This window comes from Bubalus bubalis, chromosome 19 (genome assembly GCF_019923935.1).
Source record: "Bubalus bubalis isolate 160015118507 breed Murrah chromosome 19, NDDB_SH_1, whole genome shotgun sequence".
Lineage (NCBI taxonomy): Eukaryota > Metazoa > Chordata > Mammalia > Artiodactyla > Bovidae > Bubalus > Bubalus bubalis.
In genome coordinates, this window is record NC_059175.1 from 70,223,621 (window position 1) to 70,236,006 (window position 12,386).

Sequence of the window (12,386 nt, forward strand, 5' to 3'; positions counted from 1 at the left end):
TCATCAAGGACTGAGTCCTGAGTCCTGAGTCCTGAGTCCTGGCCACAGCCCCCAGCCTGGAGGACGGGATCTTTTGGATGGGGGATATTCCATGATGCGGGCCCTAAGGAGGGAAACAGATCTACATCACCACTACCTCTCCTGGGGGAGTAAGTGCTCTGGGGTAAGCCGCAGCTTACCTGCAACTAAAAAAAAGTCAATTCTTTTCATGCTTTTTTTTTTTTTTTTGTTTTTTTTTTTTTTGTCAGAACAGAAAATTAGGTATGCATACAATTATTTTTCAAATGGTAGGGGAAATTTGGATTAAATAGAAGCTGGCAATTTGTATTTTTCTTGTTCCAGTGAAAACTGGCTATATGAGCATGAAAGTAGACAGGGTTTAAATTTAATTCTAGCTCTTTCAAAAGTTTAATTGTATTTTCATTTTAAAATAGTAAATTAAAATGTTATCATGCATTGATATAGTGTCTTCCTTCAAGGGAATTTCATGCATTGGTTGAAGAGTAGGAAAAAGCTTTGTTAGCATGTTAGGATGAATTTTGGTGAGAACAAGGCAGATAAATTATTTCATACAGTGATTAGCATAAAGGGTGCTGCCGGGGACTGGACTATTTTAAAGTGTTATTTGTATTGCTCTCTTTCTAACAGGATTTTGCAAATATTTATGAAACGCACATGTCAGTATTGTTTATTTTTATCTTTCTGTTCACCCAGCCCTGTTATAGCCTAATTGAAATACAATAATTATAAATGGGTTTAGTTCCTCCATTTAATTTCCTTGCAAGCAGGGCCATTTGTTTTTCTTTGGCTTTGTTAACATGCTTTAATTAAAAGATTTAACGAAGTTCAGGGAACAAGATGCCACGGGGGCATTGCACCCTGGTTCCATCTCAGCAGGACATTGTGTACCTGTGACCAGGTTCGGCTCCTGAGGGGTGGGAGGCAGGCCTTGTTTATCGACTGCAGAAACGCCGCAGCCGCCCAAGCCCAGGAACGCGAAGCACCGATGACTCCATGGCTCGACCGGCACAGCCCCGGGCCGGGGTCTCCAGAGTCCGGCTTGTAGCTGATCTGACCGCACCCCCGCTGGACGTTAGGCAGCTAGCTAATGCCACTGAGTTCTCATTTCCTCATCTTTTAAATGAGGTCAATACATGTGGCAAGTGTGATCACGTGCTAATCTGCCAAAGTCCCCATTTTCTGGCCCAAAGTGGGTTTTAGACAGCAAGTGCTGCTGCTAAGTCGCTTCAGTCGTGTCCGACTTTGTGCGACCCCATAGACGGCAGCCCACTAGGCTCCTCTGTCCCTGGGATTCTCCAGGCAAGAATACTGGAGTGGGTTGCCATTTCCATCTCCAATGCATGAAAGTGAAAAGGGAAAGTGAAGTCGCTCAGTTGTGTCTTGACTCTTGGCGACCTCATGGACTGCAGCCTACCAGGCTCCTCCATCCATGGGATTTTCTAGGCAAGCGTACTGGAGTGGGGTGCCATTTCCTTCTCCTCAGACAGCAAGTAGACTTCCCAAATTTGGATAAATAATTTTTTAAACTTTTTGTTTTATGTTGGAGTGTAATTGATTAGCAGGGTTGTGCTAATCGCAATGTGATGTTAACAGGTACACGGCTCTATGTTTAAAATAGATAACCAACTAGGGCCTACTGTACAGCACGAGGAACTCAGCTCAGTATTATGCAACAGCCTTACCTTATTGGGAAAAGAATTTGAAAAAGGATGATGCGTGTGTATGTATAACTGAACCACTTTGCTGTACTCCTGAAACTAACACAGCCTGGATAAATAACTTTTAACATGTAAATGGAAAGTATCTTCTCATAATGGTAATAGCATATTCTGAGAAAACTTAGTTCTATGTCTCTTGAAAACACAAACTGTCAGCTAATCCTAAGAAACGGTTGAAGTGGAGGTATGAGATACATTGTCTGGTCACGAACTGCTCTGCTGCAGTCCTTGATGCCTGGGTGCACAGCTGGAGGTGCTCCGCTTCGTTTACAGATGGGTGTAAACACGTTCCCATCCCAGGGGGAGAGGAGCAATGGAAGGCAGCACCGGACACCAGGGAGCAGTGACTCTGGAGTTGGAACCTGTGTTCCCCTGCAGCCAGCCAGCTGCACGAACTTAAAGGGTCCCCTCACTCCCGCCTCAGTCTCCTCCCCATCACATAAGCGGCTGGGACTTGACCATCTGGCAGACATCCTTTCAGCAGAGAGAAGCAGGGATCGTTTCCCTGGTGCAGGTGGCATCCGTCAAAACCTCCCGTGGTCAGCTTCCCAGCCCTCCAAGGTCGCTCTGACTGGACGGATACCTGGGTTATCAGTGCAAACACAAACCCAAGCCTGCTAAGAAGGGAAGAAGCACTTGCTGGGTTTCAGTCTTGAAGATGTGTGTGTGCACTCATTCGTGTCTGACTCTTTGCGACCCTGTGGACTGTGGCCCACCAGGCTCTCCGCCCATGGGATTCTCCAGGTGAGAATACTGGAGTGGGTTGCCATTTCTTCCCCCAGGGGATCTTCCCCATCCAGGGCTTGAACCCGCGTCTTCTGCATTGCAGGGGGATTATTTACCCCAGAGCCATTGGGGAACTCCCCTTGAATACGTATGAAAAGTTTAAAGATGTATGAATGTGCTCAAGACTCAGAACAATGGGAAATAAATACAAGCCATACTCTTTGCTATTAAAGCACATTTTCTTTAGCTCAGTATATCAGCAAACATGCCTGCAAATGGAATTCAGGCCTGTCACATGATACACGTCACACGTTAGCAGGGCTGTGCCTGGGGTTTGAAATCTCAAAGGAACCCTAGCTCTGTGGGGCTGTGCTCACCCTTGGCCGAGCTCTCACTGGACCTTCAGCTGCTCCGAGTGTCTGCTGCCTCACCTTAAATAAGGGGGAACAAGCATCGTTCTATTTTGAGGATAGATAATGCGCTCAAAGGTGTTATCTCTGATGTTACTTGGGTGTCAGTCTCTGTTAGCATTTTATATATTTCAGGCTGTAAATTGTCATCAAGGTTGAGGAGCACTCCTTGGTGGAGGCTGAGCTTGACCTGAGCTCTGAAGGATGACTCAAGTCAGGTAAGAAGAGATGAGTTGAAGGTGGAGGTGACCTGGGGGCTTCAGGGCTTGTGCACCGGCCTGTCTGGAGCAGACCTCGTGTGTCCCAGGAGCCTGTCCTGGCTCTGTTAATATATTAGGTAAACACTGTCCTTCTCCCGCTTCACGGACCACTCACAATCTGCACTACCTTCCGGATAAAAAAGATCACAGCTTAAGGAATAAGACCATTTAGTGATGAGTGCACTGATCCCAATGTCAGTGAAGTGCATCTACTTATCGCGGAAATGCCAATGCTGTAGAGACACAGCAGGGAGACGAAGGAGCCGGCGCTCGCGCCCCAGGCGTAGCGCCGACCCCCAGACAGGGGCTTGTTGTCCCGCATTACGGGTGACGTGGACCTCGTCCTTCCGTGGAGGAGGTCAGTACCAACAACACCCCCATTCTCCCTGCGGCACTGGAAGTCAGAGCACATACGGTTGCTACAGGGCTTATGACAACAAAGAATGTGGGAAACAGAGCACTTCTGTTCCTGAACGCTGTGGACAGAGAACTTGGTACTGAAAGGGAGGACAGGCAAGCACAAACAGCAGCAGCATCCTACCTAGAGTCTGAATTTAGCATAAACTGAGTTCCTGAAATGCTCACTGGTTTAGAGCTTTCTATTTCAATGGTATCAAACCAGAAGTCAATTGAAACAACAACAACAAATGCATTGTGTTTTTTAAAAACAGTTGAAGCGTCCCTGGCACCTTTGGGATGGCGTCGCCACGCACGTCTGTTATTGGGCAGATGCAGTATCATTTCCATTTCTGCCATCGCCGTGCACGTCTGTTATTGGGCACATGCAGCATCATTTCTGCTTCTGCCGTCGCCGTGCACGTCTGTTTTGGGGCAGATGCAGCATCATCCCACTTCCTCTGGGCCATCTGACACAATGCCACACTGTGTTCCTCTGGATATTGCCTTTTTTTCCCCTCAAGGACTCAAAAAAGGAAAAAAAAAAATTTGCATTAAAGCAAAAATCCAATCTGATGGGGAAAAAAAATTAGCTCTACTTTTGTTCATTAAGCAATGTTTACTGAAGGTCCACTCTATGGGAGGCAGTTCTGAGACTTATTTGAGGTCCTGAGCTTAGCAAGGGCAGATATTGGGGGGGCAAGGCTGGGAGACTTCGTAACTCAGGAGCTGCATGCTTGGTAGGTTGGTCGGAGCAGCGCCAGAGACAGAGAACAACTCAACAGTTGGTTTAAGGAAAAAGGAAACAGAACGTTTCTTGGAAAGAAAGGAAGAAAATTGACTTGTGGGCTGTTTGTTTAGGTAATTGGAAAAAAGAAATGGCTACTGATAAAATGAAACAATTGGTTAATATTATATGTTTTATTGAATATCTTAAGCTCATTAATTTATTCAAAGACCATTTTTAGAAAGTTCTTTATGTGCTAAGTGATAAATAGAAAAGCAAATCAAAGTAAAAGCTTCAGTTCTCAATCAGACTAGCGGACCCGACAAATCAGTCACACAGCACAGTGTCATAAATTCCATAAAAGCAGACTTTGAAAACTCTGTCACTGAAGGAATGATGTAAAGAATATGGCACAAATCTAGTCCACTCAAACAGAATAATAATATTCTATTATTATGTTATGTTACTCTATGAATAATATTACTAAGATACATAAGTATATGTTAATTTATCTATATATTGATACTTCTTTCTATTTGTCTATCTAATTATCAACACTCAAATAATCCAGAAAAAAAGCAAGAAAGGGGAAAAAGAAGAACAAAAAGAGAAGAAATAAACAAACAAAAAATAATAATGTGGTAGATGTACATGCAACTATTTTGATAACTACATTAAATGTAAATGGTCTAAAAGGCAGGGATTATGAAATTGTATTTTCTTTAAAAAGAAACTATATGCTATTTCAAGAAATCTACTTTGATAATAAAAACACATAGGTTTAAAGTAAAAACAGTTTTTAAAGATTTTATTTAAATATTAAACAAAACAAATCTGGAGTAGCTATATTAATACCAGGCAATATAAACTTGGAGCAAGAAATATTACCAAGGATAAAAAGATATGATATAATGATAAAAAATTAATTCTAAGTGTGCCTACACCTAACAACAAAGATTTGAAGGTCATGAAGTAAAAGCTAATAGAACCACAAGAATAAAGAGACAAATCCACGTTCACTGTTGGAGACCTCCACACGCCTCTGTCAACAAATAGACAGAGCTAGACTTAAAATAAGAGACACAAATCAGGGAAGACACAAATGAGCTGAACAGCATTATTATCAAACTTGACCCAATTGACCTTCACATCAGTAGACCACTTCACCCAGCAACAGCAGGATATGTGTTCTTTTCAAGCGTACGTGGAATAGTAACCAATATGTTGACAAATGATGTATAGTATATGTTATGTTCCATATCTTATATGTGGTACATATTTAATTTTTCCCTGATGCTGGGAAAGATTGAAGGCAGGAGGAAAAGGGGATGGCAGAGGACCAGATGGTTGGATAGCACCACCAACTCGATGGACACGAGTCTGAGCCAGCAAGCTCCAGGAGATGGTGAAGGACAGAGAGGCCTGACGTGCTGCAGTCCACGGGGCCACAGAGTCAAACACGACAGAGTGACTGAGCAACACCAAATACGGAGTTTGGGGCTTCCCATGTGGCTCCCGTGTAAAGAACCTGCCTGCCAATGCAGGCGACCCAAGAAATGCAGGCTGGATCCCTGGGTCAGGAAGACCCCCCGGAGGAGGGCATGGCAACCCACTCCAGTATTCTTGCCTGGAGAATCCCATGGACAGAGGAGTCGGGGAGCTACAATTCACAGGGTCACAGAGAGTCAGACACGACTGAACTGACTTAGCACGTGCGTGTGTGTGCAGACGGTGCTCACCAAAGTTGTGTCCTGAGCTGCAGTGGCCTTTTCGTTGCTGCTGGTGTTCCTTTGTTTTATTTAAGAAGTTATACACATATTCCTGGAGAAGGAAATGGCAACCCACTCCAGTGTTCTTGCCTGGTGAATCCCAGGGACTGGGGAGCCTGGTGGGCTGCCGTCTATGGGGTCGCACAGAGTCGGACACGACTGAAGTGACTTAGCTTAGCTTAGCTTAGCTTAGCTTAAGCTTCCCTAGGAGAAGGCAATGGCACCGCACTCCAGTACTCTTGCCTGGAAAATCCCATGCATGGAGGAGCCTGGAAGGCTGCAGTCCATGGGGTCGCTGAGTGTTGGACACGACTGAGCGACTTCACTTTCATGCATTGGAGAAGGAGATGGCAACCCACTCCAGTGTTCTTGCCTGGAGAATCCCAGGGACGGGGGAGCCTGGTGGGCTGCCGTCTATGGGGTCACACAGAGTCGGACACGACTGAAGCGACTTAGCAGCAGCAGCAATAGAATAGCACACATATTCCAGATAACTGAGCTTTACTCTTCATTTTCCTCCTCTTCAAACTGGTTCATCTGGAAGTAACACTATTTATAATTTTCTTTGCTGCTAGCAACTACTCATAACTAAATAGATTATTCTTCAGATATTTTTTGGTGAGATATTTTCAATACCTTTTGGGGAAAAAGCTACAGTAATCTTGCTTTTGTTTCTCTAGGTTGTAACAGCCCCTCCACCAAGATTCCCAGCTTTTCTTTCACTTTGATTCTCTCCCAAAGAAACTGCCCAAGATTGGCCGCATCCACGACTCCATCTTCTACCAGGTGGGTACAGTCAAGAGGAAGCTCCAGGACCTGCTTCTCTTTTTCTTTCGCCCCCTTCCTCCTGCTTCACCATACGCTTTTTCACAGGTGCCAACGTGGCAGCAGAGACAGAAAGGACAGCAAGTTTTAACAAATGTAAGACAACTAAAATTATACAAAGCATGTCTCAGATCATAACATGTGTGCATGCTCAGTCATGTCCAATTCATCGCATCCCCATGGACTGTAGCCCTCCAGGCTCCTCTGTCCATAGGATTTTCCAGGCAAGAACCCTGGAGTGGGTTCCCATTTCCTCCTCCAGGGGATCTTTCCAACCCAGGGATCAAACACGATTCCTGTGTCTCCTGTATTGGCAGGCAGATTCTTTACCACTTAGCCAGATCATAATAAAACTAAATAAAAATAAAGAACATGAAATTATTAGGGAAATCCCTAAATATTTGGTAAACAGATTTTTAAATAAATCACAGGTCAAACCAAAAAAAGAGATTGAAAAAATATATTCAATTATAAGAAATTTTAAAAAGCATGTGTCTTGCAGCTAACCACCCACTTAGAAAGGAATTTTATAGCCTTAAAATGCTTCTTTAGAAAGAATAAAATATTTCAGATACATGACCTAGCTACTTTCATAAGAAAGTAGAAAGAGAAAAGTAAGTTAAAAATCAATGTGATCAGAAGGAAGAAACTAACAAGAAGACCAGATAGCGATGGAGCCAAAGACAAGAGTAACAGGAAGGAAACGGTGCTACAAAAACATCAGTGAAATTGATAAACCCCTGTCCAGTGGACCAAGAAAAAAAAGAAAGCACTAATTACCAGTATAGAAATGAAAGAGGTAAAATTGCTTTAGATCCTACCAAAATTAAAAGTATAATAAGGAAATATGATGATGTGCTTATGAATATAGATAACTTAGATAAATAAAACAGGTAAATTCCATGAAAGACACGTACTGTGAATGCCCACTTGAAATAAACATGATTTGAATGATCACATTCTGTCAAAAATTGATTTTCTAGTTAAGAAACTTTTTACAAATGAAACTCCACTCCCACATTATGCCAGATATTTAAGGAAGAAAATTTACTTAGAGTACACAAACTCTAAGGAAACTGAAAAGAGGGATCACTTCAGTTTTGTTTGTTTAAACAAACAATCAATCAAAAACCAAAAAGACATTACAAGAAAACTGCAGACAAATATAGCTCATGAACATAGATGTAAATATCCTCAACAAAGTTTCAGCAAATACAATCCAACAATATGTAAAAAGGATAATAAAACATAACCACAAGAGATTTATTTCAGGAATGCAAGGCTAAATCAACATTCAAAAAGCAATTGATGTAATTCACCCTATTAGCAGATTTTAAAAGATGTGGGTAGGTCAGCAACAGGGCCTGGGGATACGCCTCATGCACCAGGTCAGTGGCCATCCACAGGAGGTTTCAGTTCAGTCACTCAGTCATGTCCAGCTCTTTGTGACCCCAGGGACTGCAGCACGCCAGGCCTCCCTGTCCATCACCAACTCCCAGAGCTTGCTCAAACTCATACCCATCAAGTCGGTGATACTATCTAACCATCTCATCCTCTGTCATCCCCTTCTCCCGCCTTCAATCTTTCCCAGCATAGGGTCTTTTCCAATGAGTCAGTTCTTCGCATTAGGTGGACAAAGTATTGGAGTTTCAGCTTCAGCATCAGTCCTCCCAATGAATATTCAGGACTGATTTCCTTTAGGATGGACTGGTTGGATCTCCTTGCAATCCAAGGGACTCTCAAGAGTCTTCTTCAACACCACAGTTCAAAAGCATCAAATTCTTCAGGGCTCAGCTTTCTTTATAGTCCAACTCTCACATCCACATATGACTACTGGAAAAACCATAGCTTTGACTAGATGGACATTTGTTGGCAAAGTAATGTCTCTGCTCTTTAGTATCCTGTCTAGGTTGGTCATAACCTTTCTTCCAAGGAGCAAGCAGCTTTTAATTTCATGGCTGCAGTCACCATCTGCAGTGATTTTGGAACCCCCAAAATAAAGTCTGCCACTGTTTCCATTGTTTCCCCACCTATTTGCCATGAAGTGATGGGACCAGATGCCATGATCTTAGTTTTCTGAATGTTGAGTTTTAAACCAACTTTTTCACTCTCCTCTTTCACTTTCATCAAGAGGCTCTTTAGTTCTTCGCTTTCTGCCATAAGGTTGATGTCATCTGCATATCTGAGGTGATTGATATTTTTCCCAGTAATCTTGATTCCAACTTGTGCTTCATCCAGCCTGGCATTTCTCATGATGTACTCTGCACATGAGTTAAGTAAACAGGGTGATAATATACAGCCTTGATGTACTCCTTTTCCGATTTGGGAACCAATCTGTTGTTCCATGTCCTGTTCTATCTGTTGCTTCCTGACCTGCATGCAGATTTCTCAGGAGGCAGATAAGATGGTCTAGTATTCCCATCTCTTTAAGAATTTTCCAGTTTGTTGTGATCCACACAGTCCAAGGAGGTTTCAGTCAGTCAGTCAGTTCAGTTGCTCAGTCATGTCCTACTCTTTGCAACCCCATGAATCTCAGCATGCCAGGCCTCCCTGTCCATCACCAACTCCCGGAGTTCACCCAGACTCATGCCCATTGAGTCAGTGATGCCATCCAGCCATCTCATCCTCTGTCATCCCCTTCTCCTCCTGCCCCCAATCCCTCCCAGCATCAGAGTCTTTTCCAATGAGTCAACTCTTCGCATGAGGTGGCCAAAGTACTGGAGTTTCAGCTTTAGCATCATTCCTCCCAAAGAAATACCAGGGTTGATCTCCTTCAGAATGGACTGGTTGGATCTCCTTGCAGGGACTCTCAAGAGTCTTCTCCAACACCACAGTTCAAAAGCATCAATTCTTCGGTGCTCAGCCTTCACAGTCCAACTCTCACATGCATACATGACCACTAGAAAAACCATAGCCTTGACTAGACGGACCTTTGTTGGCAAAGTAATATCTCTGCTTTTGAATATGCTATCTAGGTTGGTCATAACTTTCCTTCTTTTAATTTCCTGGATTCAGTCACCATCTGCAGTGATTTTGGAGCCCAAAAAAATAAAGTCTGACACTGTTTCCACTATTTCCTCATCTATTTTCCATGAAGTGATGGGACCAGATTCCAGGATCTTCGTTTTCTGAATGTTGAGCTTTAAGCCAACTTTTTCACTTTCCTCTTTCACTTTCATCAAGAGGCTTTTTAGTTCCTCTTCACTTTCTGCCATAAGGGTGGTGTCATCTGCATATCTGAGGTTATTGATATTTCTCCCGGCAATCTTGATTCTAGCTTGTGCTTCATCCAGCCCAGCGTTTCTCATGATGTACACTCTGCATATGAGTTAAGTAAGCAGGGTGACAATATACAGCCTTGACATACTCTTTTTCCTATTTGGAACCAGTCTGTTGTTTAGACTCTGTTTGGACTCTGGTCTTCTTTGATTGGAGTGCAGTTAATTTATAGCACGGGGTTAGTTTCTGAGGTACAGCAGAGTGATTCAGTTTTATATTTACTCTTTTTCCGATTTTTCTCCAACATGGTTTGACCAAAAGGAGGGCTGGCAGGTTGGTTCCCCAGCCTTCCGTCTGTTCCCAGGATTCGGTGGGGTCAGCCTCACTCCCAGGTGTGTGAAATCATTTGTCCTGCTTATCAGGGACCATCCTCATAAAGACCAGAGTTACACTGAGAGGCAAATTGTTCTTGTTATTCAGTCAGTAAGTCCTGTCTGACTCTTTGTGACCCCATGGACTACAGCATGCCAGGGTTCCCTGTCTCTCACAATCTCCTGGACTCTGTTCAAACTCATGTCCATTGAGTCGGTGATGCCATCCAACCATTTCATCCTGTCATCCCCTTCTCCTCCCGCCTTCAATCTTTCACAGCATCAGGGTTTTTTCCAATGAGTCAGCTCTTTGCATCAGGTGGCCAAAGTATTGTAGTTTCAGCTTCAGCATCATTCCTTCCAATGAATATTCAGGGTTGATTTCCTTTAGAATTGACTGGCTTGATCTTGCTGTCCAAGGGACTCTCAAGAGGCTTCTCCAGCACCACAGCTAGAAAGCATCAGTTCTTCAGTGCTCAGCCTTCTTTGTGGTCCAAACTCTCACATCCATACACGACTACTGGAAAAACCATAACTTTGACTAGACAAACCTTTGTTGGCAAAATGATGTCTCTGTTTTTTAATTGTCTAGTTTAATTGTCTAGTTTAAAACTAGACAAAACTGTCTAGGTTTGTCATAGCTTTTCTTCCAAGGAGCAAGTATCTTTTAGTTTCATGGCTGCAGTCACCATCCGCAGTGATTTTGGAGCCCCAAAAAATTAAGTCTAGAGGCAAGTAGTGACCTGAAAACAAAATAAATTTAAAGAGAGGGAACGACTTGCCAGGCTATAACAGCAAGGGTACTTCCACCAGGAATAAAGCTGGAAAGTTTACCCAACACCTGCCTTTGCTGAGATTTGAAAACCTCTGCATGGGTGCCGTGACCTCTTCTTAGTATTTTGCGGTTTCATTTGCAAATGTGCTGTCAGCCTGCAGGAAACAGGGCAGGTTCAGAGCTTTCTGTGCTGTGAGGAGCGCCTTCCACCAGGCCCTTCTGAGGGCCGGGGGGTGGTCAGCCCCCTGCAGTCGGTCGGAAGGACCCTGAGCAGGGCCCCAGGGCAGGAGTGGGGGAGCGGCTGGCAAACAGCATGAGGGGGGTGGGCTGAACGGTGTGCTGAGTGGCCGGAGGTTTGACCCATGGGCAGAGGGCCCAAGCAAGGCTGGGCCGTGGACAGGCTGGCAGCCTTTGGACCCTCTGTGGTGGGGGCTCAGAGCAGGGACTCAGATGGAGACCTCCTGCCTGGAGCTGCGTCTGTGTTTCCCCTGCTACGCTGGCCCCAGTGAGCCCGCTCCCACCTACAAGGACGGCGCGACCAGCCTGGAAGCAGAGGCGCTGCCAGCATGCGCAGCGGTGCACTCAGGAGGCCACGCGAGCCGCAGGGCTCACACACGCTCTGCAGGCCCCCCTGGTGTCCCGGCGATCTGGTTCAGAGCCGACGCTCTTCAGGGGCCCGCAGAGGCACGGCCCACAGCTTCTGCGATGTTGGCTTGTACAAGTCGCACGAAGAACTCGAGTCCGCGTCCCAATATCTCTATTTCCTGAGGACATTTTAAAATTAAAAGTTTCACCTTCAAAGTTAAAAAAAAAAAAACAAAACCAAAACAAGGCTCTTTGTGACCATAACGACGCACACTCCGTTGGCAGGGGAGCCGAAGGCCGCCCCTGGGCTCCGCCCGGCCCTGCCCCGTGACCCGTGCCGTCGCATAGAGCCTCCCCCGCGTCCCGGCCTGTCCCGCGTCCCGGGCTGTGTCCTCAGGAGCCACCCTGAGGGTGTGAAGAGACGCTGGTAACTGGGAATGGCCTTCTGGGTCTGTCACCACATAAATGCTTAAAACAACACTTCCCACCGTCCTTGCTAAGACAGTGTGTGTGCGCCTTGTCGCTCATTCCAACTCCTGGTGACCCCATGGACAGCATCCCACCAACTCCTCTCTCCGTGAAAT

General features: G+C 44.8%; 1 pseudogene; it reads right to left on the bottom strand.

Moving 5' to 3' along the window:
- Positions 1–6,528: 6,528 nt before the first annotated feature.
- On the bottom strand, positions 6,529–6,976 carry LOC102392162 (annotated as a pseudogene).
- Positions 6,977–12,386: the final 5,410 nt, after the last annotated feature.